General features: G+C 51.9%; 2 non-coding genes and 1 pseudogene across 2 annotated transcripts; 2 read left to right on the top strand and 1 right to left on the bottom strand.

The window, feature by feature from the left end:
• Positions 1–6,254: 6,254 nt before the first annotated feature.
• On the bottom strand, positions 6,255–6,336 carry TRNAS-AGA. Its single transcript has one exon. It is a non-coding gene; the product is annotated as a tRNA-Ser (tRNA).
• Positions 6,337–8,287: 1,951 nt separating this feature from the next.
• TRNAC-GCA lies at positions 8,288–8,359 on the top strand. Its single transcript has one exon. It is a non-coding gene; the product is annotated as a tRNA-Cys (tRNA).
• Positions 8,360–22,979: 14,620 nt separating this feature from the next.
• Positions 22,980–24,772, top strand: part of LOC123358481 — a 44,133-nt pseudogene continuing 42,340 nt past the window's right edge.

Genomic DNA, 24,772 nt, shown 5'->3' with positions numbered 1-24,772 from the left:
CACCGTGTGGCCGTGCAAAGGTGCTCACTGCTCTCCCCTGCCCCAATGCTCCTCCGTGGCCCCACAGAGGGTGGGGGGAGCGAGGAGCAACACTATGTGCTCCCTGCGTCCTGGTCACTTTCCCCACCTGGGCTGGGCTGTGAGGGGAGCATCAGAAGCTGCTGCTCTCTGCCCTCCCCTGACGCAGCCCGGCTGAGGAAAGTGACCTGGATGCAGGGAGCTCGGATGATGTCCCTTCTCGCCCCCCTGCCCCTGCCAGGGAAGGCTGGTGTGTGGTGTCTCCATGGCTGCACTTTCAGCGATGCAGGTTTCTCTCTCCCATTGTTCCATGGGCATCCTACTAGATTGCCAGCTGCTTTTCAACTGCAGTGTGGAGACAGTGTGTGTGTTGGGGAAGAGTGAGTGTGTTGAGCTAGGTAGGAGCAGATCATTATTATCCCTACTTGAAAGAGGGAGAAGCTACATGTGAGAAAGGAGAATTGACTTGTCTGAGGTCACACGGCCAGTCAGTGGCAGAGTTGGGAATAGGACCCAAGAGCCCTGATTTTCAAACTAACCATCGGATCTTGAATTTCAGACATTGAATAACCTGAATAAAATGCTCTCAGATGAGCTCCAGACCAACAACAGTGACAGTAATTATTCAGCAAGTATTTGAGGAGAACTGCAAGGTTAGAGAGAATCATGAACTGCTCAGAGACCATTAATGCAGAGAAGCAGCAAAATTCATCAAACATAGAACTGGTTCTGACTTATTTCCTTGGTCTTAAAAGAGAACAACAAGACCTGAGTCTCCTCCCTGTCAATAACCCCCTGCTGAGCCAATCAGGGTAGAGACTGAGGACGGGAGGCTGAGGGTTCTCACCACAGAGCCCAAAGGATGGCCCAGGTCATTGGTGGGGATCACTGCCCGAGCACTATTTCAGCCCCACATTTTTGGGTGGACCTCGCACAGTGGGAGCTGCAGAGCACTCCCCCGCAACACACACACACCCACACCCCTCTCCTGCTGTTGGGAGGGGAACAGGAGAAAGGACAAAAGAAGCAAAAGACAAAGAGAAAGGAGGGAGGGATGGATGGAGGAAAAGCGGAAACAAAAAGGACAAACCCCAATGTCCCCAGTGATTCTAAGGGACAGAATCCCAGGTGCGCAATAAAATTCTGCCTCCTTAAGCTCGTGTTTTCCATGCCCAGAATTCAACTGTCACCAGATGGATCAGACTGAACAGGTTTCAAACCTCCAGGAGGCTCTTACCTTCTAAACAGGGACGGCTGTTTTCTAGTAAAATCACGAAAAGGGAAGGAGAAAACTCGAAAGAGGTTCCTCCTGGCGCTCACATCCGTGAACCCGAATACTCCCTCAGTCCTCAAAGAGAGACCTGGAGAAGGAGACTTGCTGGAGCAAAGCCACAGGGGTCTCTGAGGTCTCCCTGGCCCCTCTGACCCCGGTCCTGCCTGGCTGATGTCAGCATCTCTCTGTGAGGTCACCACCTCCCCACCGCCTTTGACCAATAGTCTGAGGTCCTGCAAAAGGCCTTTGTGATGTCACTGCCACACCCCTCCCTTGCTGTGCCAATGTCCTGCCCCTGGCCAGGCACTTTGCAGGTTTGAGCTACTCCCTGGGGATCACCCCACCCAAGGAGCGTTCGTTCTAGGCAGCAAGCCGGCTAGACAGGAAAACATCAGACGCTGCTCCCAATGCTACACTCGGTTTTTCAGAAATTAGTCGACTTTATGGCCAGAAGAGACCATTAGAGCATCTAATCTGACCCCCTGCATATCACAGGCCTCCTGTAGGACACAATAGTGAGTTTATTACGCAGGGTCCACCCCTCCCTCACTGTGAATAGTACATGAACCAGCCTTGTAATGGAGCTGAGATTTCCCAAGAACTTCAAGCAAAATACACCAGTTTCATAAAACAGATTTATTAACTATGGAAAGATGGAGTTTTAAGGATTATAAGTGGTAGGCATAAAAGAGCAAAGTAAGTTACCATGGAAATTAAAGATAAATTCACAATCTAAACTTTACACCTTATTACACTAGGCCGTAGTTAGGTTATGCCACAGGACGGCTTAATGCTCGAGCTGCAGCACATGCTGGGCAGGCTTAAGGCCGGGCTCCCCATGGCAGGAGAGAAGACGACTTGGCCCCTGGAGGGGCAGGCTGGGGCTTCCTGGATCCCATTTGCTCACAGGCAGCGCCCTGCCCCCACTCCCAAGTCTTTAATGGCTCCCTCAGGTCAGCCAGAATGAAGCAGCGGTTTTCACTGCACCAAGTCCACTTATGGCTTACAGGCAACTCCCAGACCCAGCATCTCGGCCAGAAAGGAGCCCACTCAGCCTCGCCATTGCTGCTTTTCCGTCCCCCCAGAACCCCGCTTCTCCTGGGCTGCAAGGAGCCATCCCTGGGAAGCCAACAGGCAGGCACAGGATTCTGCCTCCCAGCAGCCAACCGCACCTTCCCCGGCTTTGCAGAACGAATGGTGATGCTCTACTCACCCCACTTAGATGCAATGATGTGCTTACTTTCTGCCCTGCCTTTCTCAGCTTGACTTTCCTCTTTTGCCCCATTCCGGCCTCACTTCCTCCTTTGGCAAGTCACGCAGAGGAGGCCAGCAGGAAGAGCCGGCCTCCACCGGCCAACCTCCAACAGCAGAGGAGGCCAAGCCACAAGCCTCCAAAAGGTAACACGCTGCACTCCTCTAGGTTCTCCAGCCTGATGCCAAGGTGCTTTCTCCACTGCTGTCAGCACCCTCTGTCATGCGGGGGTTGGAGTTATCCCAGGGACAGGCCAATAGGAGAAGGAGGAGGCCTTCCTGAACAGCAAGGGGATCTGGCAAAAGGAAGCCAGCATGTTTCTGCCTGGTTTTGAACCAGGGACATTTTGCGGGGTAGTCAAATGCGATAACCACTGCACTACAGAAACTCCATCTGCTTGGTTGTTGCTCACCCTGGCACAGACCGATGGACAAACCTGGAGAAAGTGGTGGCAGCCCTTCGATGGGTCAGCTGGCAGAGCAGAGGACTGGAGCGGGCACTCAGGAAGTCATCCTTACGTCGCCCTTGTGACTCAAGCTTGAGGGAGAGCTTCTTTTTCTTCCCCTTGCTGACAAAGAGCAAGAGAAGAATGAAAGTCAGGTGGGCCAACTCGGTGCAGAAGCCCATGCTGCCTTTTCCTGCTGCATAGCCTGAAATGAGGGACTCGTGGCAGTTAAAGGAACTGCTGCACTTTCAGAAAACATCCCACCCGTGCACAAAGGGGGACAGAAGAGCCTGTTAGTCTAGCACGCTCCCAACTGAACTACTTCAGCAGCTGCTCGGTTTCTTTTTGGCCTCCTGCTTTTCTGTCTGGGATGTTGTTGTCAGCTGTGGCACAGAAAAAGGACGTCATTGCGAGCGGCCCATGAAGACAAGATTCACTTTTGCCTTCCTTGCTCGGCTTTACTTGTTTCCTCACCCTATTCCTGCCTTAGTTCCTGGGTTACCTGAAGGCGACGGGGGGCCAGCAGTACCAGGAGGAAGTTGGGCAGCTAGACCCTGGTGGCAAAAGTCCTGCCGCCACTTGCCACCCCACTGTCTTCTCCCAGTGTCACATATTGGCCACTAGGGACTTGGGGCCCAGCAGCGCAACGGAAGGCAGTGGACAGAGCCACCCTCGCCTTGAAGCTCCAGCTCATTAAACCACATCTTCAATCGATGCTGGCCAATGAGAGACCGACATCGCTTGCTATTTTAGCACTTGGAAATGGCATTGGCCAATCTTTGGAGCTCTGTAATGCTGCGCTTCAGTTCATGGGGGAAAGGCGTGAGAAGCGACCTTTGAACAAAGGGCCTGGGGTTAACATCCTAACGCTGTCTGTCTCCGACTGTAACACTATTTAATATCGGCCCACCCTGTGCTGGTGATAGTTCCATTTCTAGATGTTAGTACATTTCAGTTACTGTCAAAATTAAAAAGTTTCTATATGCTTAAAGAAAATGCATTTGTTTTATTTGCTTATATATGGCATGAATAAATACAGGTTTACAGAACCTAGCCTGCAAATTTATCATCTTATATAACAGAGAAAATCATGCATCGAAATTGTGCGTCAAAATCATGAGCTGAGCTACAAATGCAATGAAAAATAAGAGATTCAAAATTTTAACATATGTTGGGGGGGCACCGAAGACACTTCTTGCCTGGGAGAGGCACTTAGTCTAGGGGAGGCGCTGTCAGGGAGAACAGGAGTTAGTGTCACACGCCTATTTTCAGGCTGTAATCTGTGGGAGCCCTGCTCTGGGGGAGGGATCGTGGCAGCCCAGACTCAGGGCTGGAACAGGCCCCGGATTGAGGGGGTGGCTGCAGGGTTTGCAGCGCTCTGATGTCTCAGACAATGTGTCTCTCCCAAAGCCTGAGATCTGCGTCCCCAGAAGGCTCCTGCGCTGCCTCCGCTCCTCTCACAGTCTATAGCAAGGAGCAGCAGCAAGGGTCAGGGATGAGCCATAGGGCACTAGGTGGGTGGCCAAGGCTTCAGGAGCCCAGAGTGTGTGTCTGTCTGGGGCATTTTGGCTGAGACCTCAGGGACACATTGTGAGGCAGAATCCCAGGCATCTTATGAAAGGAGCATAAGGACGTAAGGACATACGAATGGCCAGATTGGGTCAGACTGGGTCCAACTAGCCTAGTATCCTGTCTTCCCATAGCGGCCAAAGCCAGGTGCCCCAGAGGGAATGAACAGAACAGGGAATCACCAAGTGATCCATCCCCTGTCGCCTATTCCCAGCTCCTGGCAAACAGAGACTAGGGACACCATCCCTGCCCATCCTGGCTCAGAGCATGTCCTCCATGAATTGATTTAGCTCATTTTTTGAACCCTGTTATAGTCTTGGCCTTCACAACCTCCTCTGGCAAGGAGTTCCGCAGGTTGACTGTGTGTTGTGTGAAAAAATACTTCCTTTTGTTTGTTTTAAATGGGCTGCCTATTAATTTCATTTGGTGACCCCTACCTAGTTCTTGTGTTATGAGAAGGAATAAGTAACACTCCTTATTTTCTTTCCCCACACCAGTCATGATTTTATAGACCTCTAGCATATTTTATAGACCTCTAGCATATTTCCCCTTAGTCAGCTTTTCTCCAAGCTGAAAAGTCCCAGTCTTATTATTCTCTCCTCATATGGCAGACACTCCATACCCGTTTCTGAACCTTTTCCAATTCCAATACATCTTTTTAAAGATGGAGCGACCATATCTGCATGCAGTATTCAAGATATGGGCGTACCATGGATTTATACAGTGGCAATACGATTTTCTCTCTTATTCTCTATCCCTTTCTTCATGATTCCCAACATTCTGTTCGCTTTTTGCCTGCCGCTGCCCATTGAGTGGATGTTTGCAGAGAACTATCCACAGTGACTCCGAGATCTCTCACTTGAGTTGGAACAGCTATTTTACATCCCATCGTTTTCTATGTAGAGCTGGGATTATGTTTGCCAATGTGCATCACTTTGCATTGATCAACCCTTCCCCAAGGACCCACACTCACACCACCTCTCCCCCCGAGGCCAAACCCACAGAATGCCTCTCCCCCCCCAAGACTCCCCCTTTCCCCCCTCCATCATTTGTCCTAACAGCCAGTTAAGAGTGGTGGGGCCACGGCCCTCTAAACCCCCTGTTCCAGCACCCCTGACACAGAGCTCAGCAGCAGCGGGGTGTGTGTGTGTGTGTGTGTGTGAGAGAGACAGAGGCTGCTGTGCTGAGCTGAGCCAGTGAGGGAAGCGGGGGCTGATGTTGGGGCTGCCCCCTCCCCCTGCCTCAGGCCTGGTTGCTTGCAGCAGCTGTCTGAACATAGAGACAGTGTGCGACACACTCCCTCTCCCCACACACACACTCCCTCTCCCCACACACACACAGTCTCTACCCCGCCACGCACACTGCAGTTGAAAAGCAGCTGGCAATCTAGTAAGATGCCCATGGAATGGTGGGATAGAGAAACCTGCATCATGTGATGCTGTACCGGCCCGTGAGGCATTGCAAACCCTTCCCAAAGCACCCTGCAGCCAGTTGCACAGCTACCCACTGTGCACGGCTCTCTGTGGCCATCCAAGATTCTAGCGTGGATGTGCTCTGGTGACACAAGGGGCATAGTGTGGACATGCAACAGCTGTTTAATTAAAACACTTTAAAGCCAAATTACCCAATAGTGTAGACACAGCTTGAGAGAGAGACAAGACCCAGCTCCCTTGAAACTAAAGAACCACAACTTTCTCTGCAGTTGGCAGGATTCAAACCTGCGCAGGAAGACCCCAATGGATTTCTAGTCCACCGCCTTAACCACTCAGCCACAACTACTTGGTTGAGAGGTGTCTCTCACTGCACTCTAGTTCTGTTCTCACTGAGTGATCAATTCCAGTTGTTTCCTCAGACCAGCTCCCCCAGCACACACACTGCTGTGCCCTTGTGTAAGTGTGTCCATGGCTGAACTGCATTAATTCCTGCTCATTTCCCTTCTGGCTGGAGTGTGTTTGTGGTCAATGACGTTGCTGTAGATTGTTGTCCATTTCCTGCCTTGATCATTCAGACAGTCCCTTTCCTGCCATATCCCCAGCACATCAGTGATTGCAATAGCAGGGGGCAGGTTTTCTCTGGGGCACTGAGATTTGTCAGGGGGTTGGTGGCTCCTTTCTTTCCTCACCCTGGAGTAAACTCAGCTTTTTATTTCATCCTTGATGTTTCATGGAATAACAACAGACGACTGAGGAAAGAGGTGGACAGGGCGGGTCTCAGGGGAGGGGCAGAGAGGTGGGGGTGGGGGGCAGAGAGGTGAGGGCGGTGGACAGGGCAGGTCTCACGGGAGGGGCAGAGAGGTGGGGGTGGGAGGCAGAGAGCTGGGGGCGGTGGGCAGGGCGGGTCTCAGGGGAGGGGCAGAGGTGGGGGCGGTGGGCAGGGCAGGTGTCAGGGGAGGAGCAGAGAGATGGGGGCGGTGGGCAGGGCGGGTCTCAGGGGAGGGGCAGAGAGGTGGGGGTGGTGGGCAGGGCGGGTGTCAGGGGAGGGGGCAGAGAGGTGGGGGCGGTGGGCAGGGCGGGTCTCAGGGGAGGGGCAGAGAGGTGGGGGCGGTGGGCAGGGCGGGTCTCAGGGGAGGGGCAGAGAGGTGGGGGCGGTGGGCAGGGCGGGTCTCAGGGGAGGGGGCAGAGAGGTGGGGGCGGTGGGCAGGGAGGGGGGTCAAGGGAGGGGCAGAGAGGTGGGGGTGGGGGTGGGGGGCAGTGAGGGTCTCAGGGGAGGGGCAGAGAGGTGGGGGCGGTGGGCAGGGCGGGTCTCAGGGGAGGGGTGGAGAGGTGGGGGCGGTGGGCGGGGCTGGTCTCAGGGGAGGGGCAGAGAGGTGGGGGCAGAGAGGTGGGGGCAGCAGGCAGGCCTTGGGGTAGGGGGTGGAGAGGCACCAGGAGGCCTTCAGGGAGGAGAGGAGCGAGCGGAAGGTGGACCAGCAGGCCTCAGCCACAGTGGAAGAGCGGGGGTGGGAAGTGGCCAATGGGAGTGAGGGCGGAGCACAGGTGGGGCCTCGGAGGGAGGAGAACGAGGGAAGGGGGTGGAGGGGGCAGGGCCGCCCAGAGGATTCAGGGGGCCTGGGGCAAAACAATTTCGGGGGCCCCTTCCATAAAAAAAAGTTGCAATACTCTAGAATCCTGTATTCACATGGGGGCCCTGCAGGGCCTGGGGCAAATTGCCCCACCTGCCCCCCCCCCCGGGCAGCCCTGCCCTCAGCCTCCCCTCGTCAGTCCCCTGCCCCCTAATCATTTTTGTTGCCCTCCCCTAGACTCTTTCCAATTTGTTTCTGTAGTGGGGGGGGGGGGCGAAAGCTGGACGCAATGCTCCAGATGTGGCCTCACTAGTGCCGAATAGAAGGGAATAATCACTTCCCTCGGTCTGCCGGCAATGCTCCTACTAATCCAGCCAATAGGACCAGGTACCCATATTGAATGCAGACCCAGCAATATTTGATAAATTGGTTACTGTCCATTCAGGAGGTTATTTCCCACCTATTCACAAATAATGAAGATGCTCTAAGCGGAGGGGAGAGAGCTGTCCCATCTGTGTAGTTAACCCATCTCCCCGAGAGGTGGTAGCTATGTCGCTGGGGGAAGCTATGGGGGTGGGGGTGCAAGCTGTGGTGTTTACATGGATCTATAAGTTTAATCAAACCCCATTTTTAAAAGCACTATGGTCTGGGAACAGAACAGGAGATGGCTGAGGCAGGGCCTGTCCTTCAAAATCTTTAAGATCTCTGACTTACCAACACAGCAGTTATGGGGGTATAGCTCAGTGGTAGAGTGTTTGACTGCAGTTTAAGTGGTCCTTAGTTCAAATCCAAGTGCCCCCTTACAAGCCTCTTCCTTCAACAAAAATAATGGCGTTTCTTTCCTTGCTGATCTTAAACACAAAAAAGAAGCTTACAAGAAGGGGAAAACTGGACAAATAACCAGGGAGGAGTATAAAAATATTGCTCCGGCATGAAGGAGTGAAATCAGGAAGGCCAAATCACACTTGGAGTTGCATCTAGCAAGAGATGTTAAGAGTAACAAGAAGGGTTTCTTCAGGTATGTTAGCAACATGAAGAAAGTCAAGGAAAGTGTGGGTCCCTTGCTGAACGAGGGAGGTAACTTAGTGGACAGAGGATGTGGAAAAAGCTAATGTACTCAATGCTTTTTTTTGCCTCTGTCTTCAAAAACAAGGTCAGCTCCCAGACTGCTGCACTGGGCAGCACAGCATGGGGAGAAGGTGACCAGCCCTCTGTGGAGAAAGAAGTGGTTCAGGACTGTTTAGAAAAACTGGACGAGCACAAGTCCATGGGGCCGGATGCGCTGCATCCGAGGGTGCTAAAGGAGTTGGCAGATGTGATTGCAGAGCCATTGGCCATTATCTTTGAAAACTCATGGCGATCGAGGGAGGTCCTGGATGACTGGAAAAAGGCTACTGTAGTGCCCATCTTTAAAAAAGGGAAGAAGGAGGATCCGGGGAACTACAGGTCAGTCAGCCTCACCTCAGTCCCTGGAAAAATCATGAAGCAGGTCCTCAAGGAATCAATTCTGAAGCACTTAGAGGAGAGGAACATGATCAGGAACAGTCAGCATGGATTCACCAAGGACAAGTCATGCCTGACTAACCTAATTGCCTTCTATGAGGAGATAACTGGCTCTGTGGATGAGGGGAAAGCAGTGGATGTGTTATCCCTTGATTTTAGTAAAGCTTTTGATACAGTCTCCCACAGTATTCTTGCCAGCAAGTTAAAGAAGTATGGGCTGGATGAATGGACTATAAGGTGGATAGAAACCTGGCTAGATCGTCGGGCTCAATGGGTAGTGATCAACGGCTCCATGTCTAGTTGGCAGCCAATTTCAAGTGGAGTGCCCCAAGGGTCGGTCCTGGGGCCGGTTTTGTTCAATATCTTCATTAACGATCTGGAGGATGGTGTGGACTGCACCCTCAGCAAGTTTGCAAATGACACTAAACTGGGAGGAGTGATAGATACGCTGGAGGGTAGGGCTAGGATACAGAGGGACCTAGACAAATTAGAGGATTGGGCCAAAAGAAACCTGATGAGGTTCAACAAGGACAAATGCAGAGTCCTGCACTTAGGACGGAAGAATCCCATTCACTGCTACAGACTAGGGACCGAATGGCTAGGAAGCAGTTCTGCAGAAAAGGACCAAGAGGTTACAGTAGACGAGAAGCTGGCTATGAGTCAACAGTGTGCCCTTGTTGCCAAGAAGACTAACGGCATTTTGGGCTGTATAATTAGGGGCATTGCCGGCAGATCGAGGGTGTGATCATTCCCCTCTATTAGACATTGGTGAAGCCTCATTTGGAGTACTGAGTCCAGTTTTGGGCCCCACACTACAAGAAGGATGTGGAAAAATTGGAAAGAGTCCAGCAGAGGGCAACAAAAAATGATTAGGGGGTTGAAGCACATGACTTATGAGGAGAGGCTGAGGAAACTGGGCTTGTTTAGTCTGCAGAAGAGAAGACTGAGGGGGGGTTTGATACCTGCTTTCAACTACCTGACAGGAGGTTCCAAAGAGGATGGATCTAGACTGTTCTCAGTGGTAGAAGATGACAGAACAAGGAGTAATGGTCTCAAGTTGCAGTGGGGGAGGTTTAGGTTGGATATTAGGAAAAACTTTTTCATTCAGAGAGTGGTGAAGCACTGGAATGGGTTACCTAGGGAGGTGGTGGAATCTCCTTCCTTAGAGGTTTTTAAGCTCAGGCTTGACAAAGCCGTGGCTGGTATGATTTAGTTGGGGATTGGTCCTGCTTTGAGCAGTAGATTGGAGTAGATGACCTCCTGAAGTCCCTTCCAACCCTGATATTCTATGATTATATGATTAGATGCTCTAATGGTCTCTTCTGGCCATAATTTCTGAAAAACTGAGTGTAGCATTGGGAGCAGCGCCTGATGTTTCCCTGTCTAGCCGGCTTGCTGCCTAGAACGAACTCTCCTTGAGTGGGGTGATCCCCAGGGAGTAGCTCAAACCTGCAAAGTGCCTGGCCAGGGGCAGGACATTAGCCCAGCAAGGGAGGGGTGTGGCAGTGACATCACAAAGGCCTTTTGCAGGACCTCAGACTATTGGTCCAAGGTAGTGGGGAGGTGGTGACCTCACAGAGAGATGTGACATCAGCCAGGCAGGACAGGGGCGAGGGGCCAGGGAGGCAGGGTCGGCTCTAGGTTTTTTGCCTCCCTAAGGAAAAAAAATTTTGGCTGCCCCCATCCCAGCCCTGGGCTCCCCCTCACACCCTCCTGCTGCCCGAGCCCTGGGCTCCCCCCAACCTGCACCTGCTGCCACCGCAGCTCTGGGCCTCCCCACACCTGCACCCCCCTGCCACCCCACCCCTGGGCTCTTCCCCCCCCCAACCCACACCCCCCTGCCATTCCAGCCCTGGGCTCCCCCCCACATTCTGTGCTGCCCCAGATCTGGACTCTCCCCTTCCCCCCCACCAATGCTCCGCAACCCACACACCCCCTGCCGCCCCAGGCCTGGGTGCTCCCCCCCACCTGCACCCTCCTTCCACCCCAGCCCTGGGTCACTGGTAACTCGCTCCCAGGATGGGTCATTCAGCAGGAATTTTGGATGTGCACAGAACACAGACGGGATTGGTTCCCATATGGTTACAGAACTGCAGTAAAATGGAACAATTTTCAGCTTGTGTGATTGGAGGATACCTGGATGCATATTATAAGACTGTCCTCCATAAATGAGGAAACGTTGAGGTGCCTTTATTATTCTTTGTTTCTATGGGGAATTTGCCAGTGCAATATCACTGTCTTCCTTTCAAACAAACAAAACTAGAAAAAAATGGCAATGGCTGTTTAAAATAGCAATTCCAGTCCTAATAACCCCTGGGAAGTATTTCTTGCTCAATTTTATCCTACTTTTTGCACAGCAAATAACAGTGGATCAGTATATTTGATTTGGGAGAAATGAAGTAACAGCTGCCCAAATTGAGCCTGAGCACTCCTGAATGTTGAAGTGTTCAGATCTGGAAGGCAGGTGCTAGATTCCCTTTCTGAACATTAGCTAAATCTGGAAAGGAAAAGTCAATTTCTGCTTCCATGACTCAGAAGGGGAAATCCTCCTACGTGCCTGGTACTGTATCTAGATGTAAGTGGGGGAATGGTCCTGCTATTGTGGGGAACTTTCCTGGCTTCTGCACTACCCCGGTGAAGTGGGCTGGCAAAAGGATCTGAGTCCTCGCTCCCACTTCCTTTACCCAGAGGCCTCCCTGCCCTTGAGGACTCCCCTTCCACTCTCCTGTCTGGCAGAGTCCTCGTAACCCCAACAAGGCTGGGCCCAAGATTCCTGGGGGGGCTCGACCCCCAACCCTGCTGTGGTCACCTAGGACAGGGGCTAGGGTGTCCCTCTCTCTGCACTGCGCACCTCCCTGACCCACTGATCACATCATACAATTTAAAGCAAATACAAGTTATTTAATTAATAAAATTTAAAAAATAAGAAAAAATGGGAAAGGTTAAAGGAAAACACATCACCCCGCTCTGTGGCAGGGACCATCACAAAAAGTGTCTCTGGACATCAGGGCACTTCACAGTCTGTTCCTTGTAGGTCCCAGGCCGCCTCGTCAGGCCCTGGCTGTGCTGCAGGGACGCTGCAGGTTGGACACTTGCTCTGGCGGTGGCCACACACTCTCAGGCTCTGGGTGGCAGGACCCTTCTCCCCAGCATCACCCCCGCCCTGTCAGGGTTACGATCCCCCTCCAAGTCTGGCCTGCAGGGCCTCTTGGCTGAGGCGTCTCCCTGTGCTGGGCCCACTGCCCAGGGTCCCCCTCACTCTCCCCAGCTGCTCACCGCACCCAGCTCCGGCCTGCTCCAGCTCCGCTCTGCCTCAGCACGGCTGCTGCTGCTTTGCCTTCAGCTCCCTGGGCTGCTTGTCTGGCCTCTCTGGCTCCAGTTGTTACAGCTCTGCTCCCAGGGCAGGGCTGCTCTCTCTGGGCTGTGCTCTGGCTTTGGGGCTGCAGCTCTGCTACCATCAGCTCAGCTTGGGCCCCCTGCTCTCTCCTTAGCTCAGCCCCACTCCATGTGACTCAGACAATTCCAGCTCACAGGGAGGACGGGACCCCCCTGGCCTCCTGACTCCGTGAATAGCCTGCCCGCCCTGTCAATCAGGCTGACCTGGAGCATTGGTCTCTCCACATTGTTCCTGGGGACTGTCAGTCTCAGGCTCCTGATTTCCCATCGACCCCTCCCTTTTTAGTGCTGGGAGCTAGCAACCAAATACCCCCGCTGAATGTTAGTAAGGGGGCAACAGTCCCCTTACATAAAGCATCTAAATCCCCTGGGCACAGCTCGCCAGGGCACAGCTTGGGAGCTGCACTGGGAATCCATCCTGCAGGAAATCCCTTCCCCCTCTCTGCTAGCTTGTGTTTTGTTACAGCCCTGGAAATAATCCCGCTGCCTGCACGTGTTCCGCAGAGAACAGAGGAGCAAATTCTCTCCCTGTTCCCCCTTCCACAGCCATTAAAGGAAGGAATAAACCCCCAGCAGCGCCCTGCCCCACGGAGTCCCCCTGTGTAAGGAGAGAGATGTGCAGTGACTAGGGCTCCAGCTCAGCGTCACCAGGTTTATATAACTTTTGGTGATGCCCAGAACGGTCCAAGTCCTTCCCGTCCTTCCTCGCCCCCCTCCCAAAGCTGTGGGAGGGAGTTTGGGTACATGAGGTGCAGGCTCTGGGCTGGGCAGGGGGTTGGGGTGCAGGGGAGGCGGGGGGCGGACCCTGGGAGGGAGTTTGGATGTGGGCTCTGGGCTGGGACAGGGAGTTGGGGGGCAGTGGTGGGCTCTGGGAGGGACTTTGGGTGTGGGCAGGGTGTGGGATCTGGGCTGTGTCAGAGGGTTGGGGTGTGGCACCTATCTTGGGCAGCTCCCGAAAGTGACCCACACCCCCATCTGGCAGCAACTCCTACATGGAGGAGGCCTGGGGGGCGTGGGTCTCCTGGCACCACTGCCCGCTGGCACCACCCCTGCAGTTCCCATTGCTGCAGTTCCAATGGCAGAGTTGGCACTTGGGGTGGGGGCAGCGTGTGAGAGACACACCCCACGGGGGCTGCAGGGATGTGCCAGATGCTTCTGGGAGTGGTGCGCCGTGCGGCGCGAGGGTGGGCAGGAATCCACTTTAGTCCCGCTGTGATGGCAGGAGGCCCCGGGCCCTTTCAAATCACCCGGGGCCAGTTGCTCAGGTTTTCTGACTTCCTGATGGGGAAGCAAAGGGAAGGCACATGTGCCCCTCAATAGCAGTTCTGGGGAGTTTTTTGGGGCTCCTAAAGTAGGCAGCAGAGAGGTGCAGCCTCACCACCAAGTCTGTTTCACTGGAGGAGAGTGGGGGCTGCAGGGTGATCTCCCACCTCCGTGCATCCAGCAGCCTGTGCTCCCCCCTGCCATGCTGGAGCCTCCACATTTATTTATTGACAAATAAAATTTGCAGAATTTTAAAATATTGTGCACAGAATTTTTTTGATGCAGAATCTCCTCAGGAGTGAGACTGACTCAGGGAACCTCCTTGGATTGTCACTGCTTGGTTAACCACTCAGCCACCACACCAACGCACAGAGAGTGCCAAGCCCCACTGCTATGTGGGGCTGGGGGCTGGGGTCGGGTCATACACATTCAGACTGTGCGCTCCCCCCGCTACAAACCGCTACTGATTTCCCAGTTAGGACATTAGCTGTTACCGATAAGGTTTGTCTGTGTTGTTTTTTTTTTAATCTCATTGTTAGGTGTAAGAAGTATAAATTGTTTAATATATTCAATTAGTTGGTTAATAAGATGTTTATGAAGTAAATCACTGGCTTTAAAATAAGATCCAATCTGGAGCATATGAACTATTGACCCCTGGACTCCATCTCTGAGAGGGGACTTGTTTACCATCAGGGGACAGGCGCAAACCAGTCCAAACCGGTTTTTCCCGCCAAAACCAGCCCTCAGCGTTCCATCTCCTCAGCACTTTTCCCGCCACAGAAGTGATATAAGGACGTGCTCAGCGCCTGCGCGGGGCCGTCCCCCCCAGCGACGGCCCCTCCACGGTCGGGTCTTCCCAGCGCTCCCGAGCCGGAGAGCGACGAACCCCCTCGGTCCCGCCGTGAGACTGAGGAACAGGAGGCCTGTCACCCCCATTCCTGCCGTCCTGCATCCCTGGTGTCCAGCCTCCCACGGAGCCCCCCGGGGAGTGAGAGACCCCGGGGGGGGGCACTGGGGCTGGGCAGGAAAGTGACTCTGCCCCCGGGAACCTGGGAGAAGCCTCAGAGCTGCCTCAGCCCCAGTGGGATTTGGGGGGCAGAGACTGGGGCCTGGCGGGGGGATCCGCTGTGGTGTGGGGGAAGATGGGGGGTGTCAGGCAGGGAGGGGAGAAGCTGGAGTTGTAGGGAGGGGAAGGTCAGTGGGACGCGGGGGGGGGGCGTTGAACTGTCTCTGGGCAGCCAGGAAATTCCCGGGGGGGGGAGTGGCGGGCGGGCGAAGGGGGGAGGTGAGTTAATTGGATCCTTCCCCTGTTTGTGCCACTTGCCTCTCGCCCCCGATACAAATTCTCTCTAGTTCTGCCCCTTTTCTCGCTCAGTGTCTCACATGGGGCTATAAAATCTGGGGCGATTTCCCCCTTTCCCCTCCAATGATCAGCTCTCCCATCCCCCCCGATATCCCCCGTTCTCCCCATGAGTCTCAAGCGTCAGTTTAAAATCTTCTCTAGTGAGGGGCATTTTCCCACCCGTTTTATCTGCAGCGATTTGTCCTTGTTCAGGTGGGAAATTGTCGCCCTGAGTCATTCCCCAGCACATGGCTGCCCCTGGAGTGGGGCTGGGATGGCTCAGTGGTTTGAGCACTGGCCTGCTAAACCCAGGGCTGGGAGCTGACTCCTTGCGGGGGCCATTTGGGGATTTAGTTGGGGATTGGCCCTGCTTTGAGCAAGGGGTTGGACTTGACACCTCCTGAGGTCCCTTCCAGCCCTGATATTCTAGGAGATGCCGGGTCTCTGCCAGGGCAGGGAAGGGAGGCGCACGTGTCCCCCATGGGGACTGCCCAGACCCCCCTTTCCCACTCCCAGTTGTTGCCCCCTAACTACCAACACAGTTGCCCCAACCATCAGTTGCCAGTCACCCACCCATCCCCCACTGCTGCCCCCTTCCCTCATCCAGGAACCTTTCAGCTCCCCCTCCCCCTCCCTTGCCCTTTTAATCAGCACCTCAAAGGGCTCCCTGCTGCCCATGGGAATGGTGGGGGTGGGGGAACCATCACTTTGTGTTTATGTATTGGACAGTCGTATAAAATCCAGTCCAACAGTCCCCCTTTTCCACTAGTTTGTTAACAACAATATAAAATCCCCTCAGATCTTGGTGTTTTTCTCTCATGTTACCAAATACGCAGTTTGTGACACATTTTCTTTGCAAATCTCCAAGATTCATATAAAATAACCTAAACGTTTGCCCCACTGCTCTCTAGTTGTCTATTTCTAATTGAATATGCCCTGAGATTTCCCCGTCTCTCTAATTATAAAATACCAAGAAAATCTCAGATTTACACCTTTTCTCAGATTCTTGAACCTAGATATAAAATGTTTGTAAATGTTTCCCATTTCTTCTTTATTCATTTATCAAATATTCACGTGAAACACTCAGATTTTGCCTCCTATCAACAACTGATATAAAATCCCTCTGATTTTCTACTTTCCTCTCTATAATTTGTAAAATGGATCCAAAATCTCTCAGATTTCCACCCTTTCTCTTTCATTTCTGAATGTTGCTCTCAAAGCTCAGGTTTTGCCTCTTTCTATGTCATTATCAAATGTCAGTTAAAAATCCTCTTGGGTTTGGGGCTGTTCCCCGTGTTCCTAAATCCCAGCAACTTCTTCCTCAGAGGGAACCTGTTGCCCTGAGTTCTTCTCCATCCTGGAGGTCGCAAGGGGTTAAATTGCCCAGAGATCATCTTTCCTGTCTCCTTTGCGAATCATTTGGTCCCTCCTTTACCTCTGTTAAAATGTTTGCCAAAGAAAGAGACCAGCCACATCTTTAATACACATCAAAGCCAGAGTCCTCTCCATGTTTGGGGGATCAGTGGTTCCAAGTGGTAACAAGAGAGTTTGCTGGACCCTTTTCTTTTCTCCAGCTGGCATGGGATGAGGAGGTCACTCTGAGTGCAGTGTGGGTCCAGAAGTATCCTAAACCCCCATGGCAAATGGCCTCTGTGAGGGGTTGCTTCTCGCGGTGCTAAGATGCAGCCACCTCTGGGGTGGATCCATGGTGGCCATTATTTGCTAGTGACAGGCATGGACATTTCTTACCTATTTTGTCCCTCCAGGCCTTCCATACTCCAGTTCAAGAGACATCCCCCAGGGCTCCCTCTGCCTGTGTGACTGGCCAGCAGGGGACGGTGGTCACTTTCTAGCCACTTCTCAGGCACTGTGAGGTAACCGTGTTGCTGGGTGGGGGTGGGGCTGTGGGGGGAGATAGCAGCTGAAGGGGGATTGTGGTGGGGGGAGGCCTCTGGGTGGCTGGGCAGGGGGTACCCTAGTGAGGTTGGTGGGTTCTGGAGATTTGGGGTTTCAGGGGGTGGTTGTGATGTGCCCAGCCCTGAGGCTGTGGGTCCTGGAGGTGGGTATCGCTGGGGGCCTGGTGGCTGCAGAACAGCCGGGGTGGGCGTCTCTTGGGGAGGTGGGACAGGGGGTTAGAGGGAGCCTGGTGCTGTGCCAGGGGCTCCATCTGGGCTTCCCCCGCAGACTCCTGGGATCGCTGCCCTGCCCAGTGCACAGAGTGTGTGTGGGAGAATCCCCGGCGCTAGGCCAGGGGGTGCCCCTGTAAAGCACCAGGGGATCCCGCAGGGGGGAGGAGGGGGTGCCAGGCAAAGGGCAGGGCAGATCCTGCTGGAGGGCAGGGGGGGAGGGGATCCTAGGCAGGCAGTGAGGGACTGAGTTCCCAGTGGGGGTCCCTTTTGTGGGGTCTCTGGCTGTTGGGGTCTCTTGGTGGGGGGAACCTTTTGGGATTCCCAACCTGGCAATGAAGATCTGGTGGGGGTTGTCTGGCCGGTGGGGCTCTGAGGGGTATCTGAGGTCCCTGGCCAGGGACTCTGGGGGCTGGGTCCCAGGGAATATCTGGGGGTGGAGGGGCTCTGGGGGCTGCTCCTGACCTTGCTGCTTCTCCCTGATTAGCTTATGCCAGAATCCTGGCTCCAAGCACTGCCCGACATTCCCCGGCCGGGCCCAGTCACTGTGATAACTTTCTAGCCACTTATCAAACACTGTGAGGTAAAATGACAGATTTTTGCTTTTTTCCCCTCTTGAAAACTGCAGGAACTTCCAGTTCCATTGTCCTAGATTGTCCAGTCCTTATCCTAGATCTGGGGGGTGAGGAAGGTGGGAGAGGGGTCAGCACTGCCACACAATGGTCCCTTCCACAGCATTCTGGACTCATTCTTTCTGAACTCTGGTTTCATTGAGACCATTGTTAATCCAGAGTCACTGTATGGAAAGACAAGGAGTGACTCCGGATGGACAGTGGGGCAAATGAGATCAGCAATTCTCCCTGTGAGGAGGGGCTCTCATTAGCTGCTCTCCCTTGAGAGCTAAAGGAGGGAAGCTGCTCAAACGCTCTGTCCCTCTCTGCTCAGGATACTGGGGTTCAGCTTCCTGGGTCAGACGCTGCAGTCTCCATTGTGATCTGGGAGACCAGGCTTAGCAGCTGCTGCTCCCCCAGCAGGGTTCTGTGCTGGGAAGTGACCTGAATTAAAGCTGCTTCTCTGCCCAGCCCAGGGGATGACTTTCTCCAGCTGGTCCTAGCCCCCTAGGGCAGCCCTGGGCCCTGTTAATACTAAATTCTGAGCCAGAGTCTCCAGGTAACTGACAGACCTCAGGGAAAGTCTTCGGGTCTGGCAAGAAAGTGACTCTGCACAAACAGCCCCTCCCTATTTCTCCTCCCATTAGCAATTGCCAGGAGAAAATCCAGCCCTGGGAGAAAAAAGCCCCCAGGAATGGGACTTTCCCAGCCAGAGGGGCAGGGAGAGAGGACAGGGGAAGGAGAGACTGAAAGGGGCAGTGGGAGAAATGAGGGGGGAGAGATTTCCACCCAGACACATGTATTGCTGCATCCCTGGGCAGAACCACTTTCCAGTGAACAAAACAAGGATCAGACAGAGGAAAAGCCAGTTCCTGACTCCATATTCCCCCTGCTGGGGTGTGGCTGCCGTGGGGTCAGTGTCTGAGGGAATCCCCCACAGTGACTCCTTTGGTTCTGCTCTTTTCTAGCCTTGTGTTCACAGACTTTGTTATGGGGTGAGGGGAGGGAGAAGGGAGATTAAAAATGTCTCTGTGGGCTTAGCCTGGCAGCAGGGGCCAGGTCTACATTGTAATAAACAGATTGAGCATTTCCCAGCATGGCAGAATCTACGGTGTCTTTCTGCAGGGAAAGGGCCTGGGGGAATTCTGATGTGAAATTAACTAAAACTGGTTCTGAAACACCCACAACTGCCCTTCTCCCCCAGACAGGCTGCAGAATGACGTCCATGTTTTGCTCCAGCTCATCCCAGCCTGGCGTGGGACAGGGAAGAGAAATGGCTGCAGTGGAGCCAACTCAGGTAGAGATTGTCGGGGGGTTGCTGGTGGGTTCCTGCTGGAGGAGAGGGACAGCAAATACGCCGGAGATGGGAAGGTTTGCACAGTCTGGTTTGGAGGTTGGAGCGGGGCAGGAAATGCACAGGGTGGGGAAAGGAGGAGGCCAGGGTGTGGCAAACCTGCTGGGAGTTATTTAATAAGTGGCCTAGATTCTAGGAACAGACCCAGGAGGTTCGGAGGTGGAAATGCCCTAATTTGTGAAGAAAGAAAATAGCCCACCTACATGGAGCTAGTCAAACTGACCAGACTCCCAGTGCTGGAGCCTGACCTCACTAACCAGCGGCTGCTGTGAGATATGAAGGGGGCACCCATGAGTCAGGCTTATTGGAGCTGCCTCTCCCTTCATATCCCGCTTCTCACAAGGAGGAGGCTATTGGGCTTCCTACCAGGGAGCTCTCCCTGGACCCTGCTAGGGGCTCCATCTCCTGTATCGGTCAGTGGCTAGTAGGTGTGTGATGGATCTGCTGGGAGAGACAAGGGGCTCTCTCTTCATCCCCTCACCCTGGTATTTGCTAGATACTCTGAGCGGGGTCAGGGTGGGACTCTGTTGAGTGGGATCCACCCAGAGCTTCCATTTGATTCACTCCTCTCTGCCACAAATAGTGGGGCTGTGAGTGGGGAAAGAGGTCCTGAGTGTTGGATTCTTGCTCTTTCAGGGGCCGGTGACCTTCGAGGAGGTGGCTGTGTATTTCACCAGGGAAGAGTGGGCTCTGCTGGACCCCGCTCAGAGAGCCCTCTACTGGGATGTCATGCAGCAGAACTATGAGACTGTGACCTTGCTGGGTAAGGAGTCCTGTCCCATCGGTTCTTGGAAGGGGAAATGAAGAGAAAAGGTTCATGCCAGCCCTCCAATGCCACCTCTACTCTCTCCTGTTTCAGCATCACCCCAATATGCCAGTGACACGCACACACTACCAGAGACCCTCCCCTGCTGCAGAACACTTTGGGAACAGAGCACAGGAGCCGTATCACACAGTGTCAAATAGCTCCTGTTTGCTCAAGTGAAATTGGGGGTTAGGTCTGGCATAACTGTTCCATACCCCTAACCATTTTTGTTGCCCTTTTCTGAACCTTTTCCAATTCCAATATATCTTTTTTTGAGATGGGGCGACAACATCTTCATGCAGTATTCAAGATGTGGGTCTATCATGGATTTATTTGCTGTTTTTACAATTGTGATATATGATATATTCTGTCGTATCTATCCCTTTCTTAATTATTTCCAACATTGCTTGCATCATATTTTGCAATATATTCCAAATAAGGTAATTAACGTGCAACATATGTGTCGTTGTTTGGGGTTTTAAGCTTTAAAAGGCTTGTGTGGTTTTTAGCTCAGGGGACAGTATTCCAATAGCTGTCGCCCCCTGCGCACTTTTAACCAAGAAAAGAACCTCAGGCTGAGCTGATTCAAAATCAGTCGTGTGGTTGTTTTCCACAACAGCTTCAAGAGGTCCCTGTGATGGAATGTAAATGTCTTCTTCACACCTTCCCCCTGCAGGAGAATGGCTGTTTGACCAGCTGTTTGCCTTGCTGTCTCTGAGGAACTGGTCTGTGGGTGTTCCCCAGAATTGTAACATTTTCAGTAATCTCATACTGTAAAATCTCATAACTTTACATACAGTGTTACTACACATTTTAACAGGAGGATAATATTCAGTAGATTATGCGTTTTCAAATGATACCTCACAAGCCATACTGTGTATAAAATTGATCATAATTTTCTAGAAGAGTGAACACAGGGGTATAGACTGACACAGTGTCTGTGTGTGTGTTCCCAGCAGATATGTGGGTATTTCAATCCCTTATAAGCATAGTGTTCGGCATCTTCAAGGCCCTGGGGAACTAGTCCTGGGAATTCACTGGTTTACCAAGTGTGACACTGTATGGAATTGTGAGACACTTTGGTATTAATAATAAAATAATAATATAATCTGATAAAATTGCAATGAATCATGCTAGATATGCCATGTAAGGTGTCAGTAAAAATGTTATGATTTGCGAAGTAAGATAATATTATTTCTATGTTTGTATCACCTTTGTATTGTGAGTTATAGATATGTGGGGTATATCTGTATTTCTAGACTTGTGCAGTGTTTCTGGGTGACACCCCCAGACATATTGGGATCAACACTGCCTAGCCTGTTTGATGGCCCATTGACGATCATCAGCTGTACAATGAGCCCATGGAAAGGACCAAGGGGATACACCTATTGAGTCAGCAAGACATGCTGGGGTATGCCTGTCTACTGAGAACTCCAAGGCTTTTCCATGCCATGTGCTGTGAAGCTTGTGTTTGGGACACAGGAAGTACAGGCCACATGGCAAAAGGAATATAAAGGGTAGCTGCATCATCTCCATTTTGTCTTCAATCCCCCTTCCTACCTCTGGAGCAACTTCTCTACAAACTGAAGCCTTGAACAAAGGACTGAATGACCCATCCAATCTGTGGATGTGTTCCAGACAGACTTTCAAGCCAGCAACTCACCAATACTGCTAAGAACCTGATATATCCATTTTGGAATGTATCTGACTGCGTTCCCATTTAACTTCTTTCTGTCTTTCTTTTCTTTAAACCTTTTGTTTAGACGCTAAAGGATTGGCTGGAAGGATGGAATTTTGGGTAATATCCAAACCTATACTGACCTGGTGATGTGGCTGACCCTTTGGGGTCAGAGGAACACTTTGTTTATGTGAGCAGAGTTTTTAAATAACCTCTCACTGTACTGGACCTAGCTGCTGATTAGGAGCCAGAGAACTGGGATGGAATAAAGGGGGCCGTGTGATTTCTTTTTTCAGCTTCTTGATTACCCGTGTGGGGGATCAGAAGCACAGTTGGTGACTAGTCGGTGAATTTAACTTCAGTGTTAACCTGCAGTTTTGGGAGCATCTGCTCTCCCTTTTTCAGCCTGCCCTAACTTTGGCATTTTCAGTGAGAATTGCCCCTGGCCCACCAGGTCACTAAGCACTGAAGTTAAATTAATAGAATGTTTTTTTATGACCAAGTCTTATGAAATCAACTGAACTCCTTTGTTTTCTTTCATCTGAGCAGGGTTTCTAGTTTTCCAACTTGATGTGATCTCCCAGCTGGAACAAGGGGAAGAGCCATGGGTTCCAGACCTCCAGCGGTCAGAGGAAAGAGAGATCCTGAGATCTCCCTGCACAGGTGAGGAAACATTAAACCACCTCAGAATCTGTAAGTGCCTGAAGGAAACATCTGGAATGCCCTACAAAGCCCTTGGGGAGGTCTCTCAGTTCATTATTGTCCCTTACAGGGGTCATATCCTCAGGGTAAATATAGTTCATGGCTTCCTATAGATCTTAGCAGACACCAGGCAGTAGCTTCCTCCCTTCCCCCTGCGTATTTGGATGGGATGTGAAGGCTGAATTCATCCCACTCCTCTCTCCTATTTGGGGGAAGAGTTTGGAGGAGTTCAGCTCCTGATTTTTATTTGACCTGTCTTCAGCACTTGTTTTTGTTTGGTCTTCTCCTTTCCATCCCTGTTTGAGGTTTCTGTCTCTATCACAGCAGGTGATGCAATGGCATGTGAGAAAGAGGAGCAGAATTCTCAGCCTGAAAATGTTGAGCCAGTGGGTAAAAACAGAACATTATCTCAAAGGTCGAAAAGGAATGTGTCCAGGAGTCCTGAGCAGGGAAACTCCTGGGAGATTCAGCACAGACCAAAAACAGATCAAGGAAACCAGCCAGGGAAGAAAGTGGATAAATTTATTTCCTGTTGGGGAACTCAGAAGGTCCTCATGGAAACCACAACACAGCAGGATATCCTCAGGCCAAAGAGAAAAAATACATGCAGGGAGTGTGGAAAAACCTTCTCTCACAGCTCAACCCTTTCTGTACATCAGAGAATCCACACAGGGGACAGGCCCTATGAATGCACTGAGTGTGGGAAAACCTTCAATCGCAGTTCGCACGTTATTAGTCATCAAACAATCCACAGAGGAGAGAGGCCCTATGAATGCCGTGAGTGTGGGAAATGCTTCACTAGGAGCTCAAACCTTTCTCAACATCAGAGAATCCACACAGGGGAGAGGCCCTTTGAATGCTGTGAGTGTGGGAAATGCTTCACTCAAAGATCAACCCTTTCTAGACATCAGATGATCCACACTGGGGACAGGCCCTACGAATGCAGTGAGTGTGGGAAAAGCTTCACTAGCAGCTCAGACCTTTCTCAACATCAGAGAATCCACACAGGGGAGAGGCCCTTTGAATGCCGTGAGTGTGGGAAATGCTTCACTAGCAGCTCAAACCTTTCTAGACATCAGAGAATCCACACAGGGGACAGGCCCTATGAATGCACTGAGTGCGGGAAAACCTTCAATCGCAGTTCGCACCTTATTAGGCATCAAACAATCCACGAGGAGAGAGGCCCTATGAATGCCGTGAGTGTGGGAAATGCTTCACTAGCAGCTCAAACCTTAGATTTAATTTACCCTGGTTCCTCAACTGTTGCTACAGCTCTAGTACCCCTCAATCCAAAGACTGAGAGAAATGGAGAGTTCCAACCATTGTCCTTTTAGTATCTTATTGTTCCTCTCTCTGTTTTTTGTGCTGGCCTTTCTATTCTATCATTTTCTGCCTTTGTTTAGTTGGTCACAGTTGGTTTCCATCACTCACGTTTGTTTGTTTAAATCTCTATCCATTGTTAAATAAATGTTTTGCTTGTTCCATAACTGTACTCAGGTGCTGTGTGAGATACAGTAGCAATGGTCCACAGTAAAACTAGTAACCTGGGATACTTGGGGAAGAGAGGATCTGGGATTTCACCGAGTATCTGGTGATCTGGGCTGGACCCCAGAGGGGGACACATTGAAGGAACACAAGGGTTAAGGTGGCTGCTGTAGCTCAGAGGAGGATCCTTGAGTTCCAGCAGGCTGGTGAGTTTGGTCACTAACATCCAGCTGCCAAATGCAAAACTCCCTCTTCCTTGTGGCAGGTGGCAACAAGGAGACTCACAGTCCTCAGCACCCTGAGAAGGGTCACAATGTGTCTCTATGTTGATCCACCTGTCAAATTCACACAGGGAAAGCTCCCGATAGCACAAAACTCTGCCCTATGAAATCATGGAACATGTGCTCTTTGCTCTGTGAAAGCATGTAAAGAATCCAAGTGCTGGAGGACAGGGTTTGGGTCCAGAGTGACCTAGACAAATTGGAGGATTGGGCCAAAAGAAATCTGAGGAGGTTCAACAAGGAGAAGTGCAGAGTTCTGCACTTAGTACGGAAGAATCCTATGCACTGCCACAGACTGGGGACTGACTGAGTGAGAGGGAGTTTGATAGCAGCCTTCAACTACCTGAAAGAGCAGCAGTGTGGGCTTCCTCCTGGCCACTTTTGCTGGACTGGGCAGGCAGCCTGGAGGCCTTTCTAGAAGAGAATTGGGAACGGAGTTAGAAAAACCAATGTGAAAACCAGAACCTCAGGTTTAGACTCATTTATTTATAATATTAAATCTTCAATTCTAGTGTCACAGTCAATACAATTGCTTCAGCCTGATAGTTTCCCAAAGGGAAACTTAACTTCTCTGCAAGGGGAGTGGAGAGAAAACACTTTTCAGAATCCAAGAGAGACAAGGTGGTGAGGGTAAGAGGACCAACCTCTGTTGGTGAAAGAGACAAGCT

Source organism: Mauremys mutica, unplaced genomic scaffold (assembly GCF_020497125.1).
Source record: "Mauremys mutica isolate MM-2020 ecotype Southern unplaced genomic scaffold, ASM2049712v1 Super-Scaffold_100070, whole genome shotgun sequence".
Lineage (NCBI taxonomy): Eukaryota > Metazoa > Chordata > Testudines > Geoemydidae > Mauremys > Mauremys mutica.
This window is presented reverse-complemented; position numbering and strand designations above follow the sequence as displayed.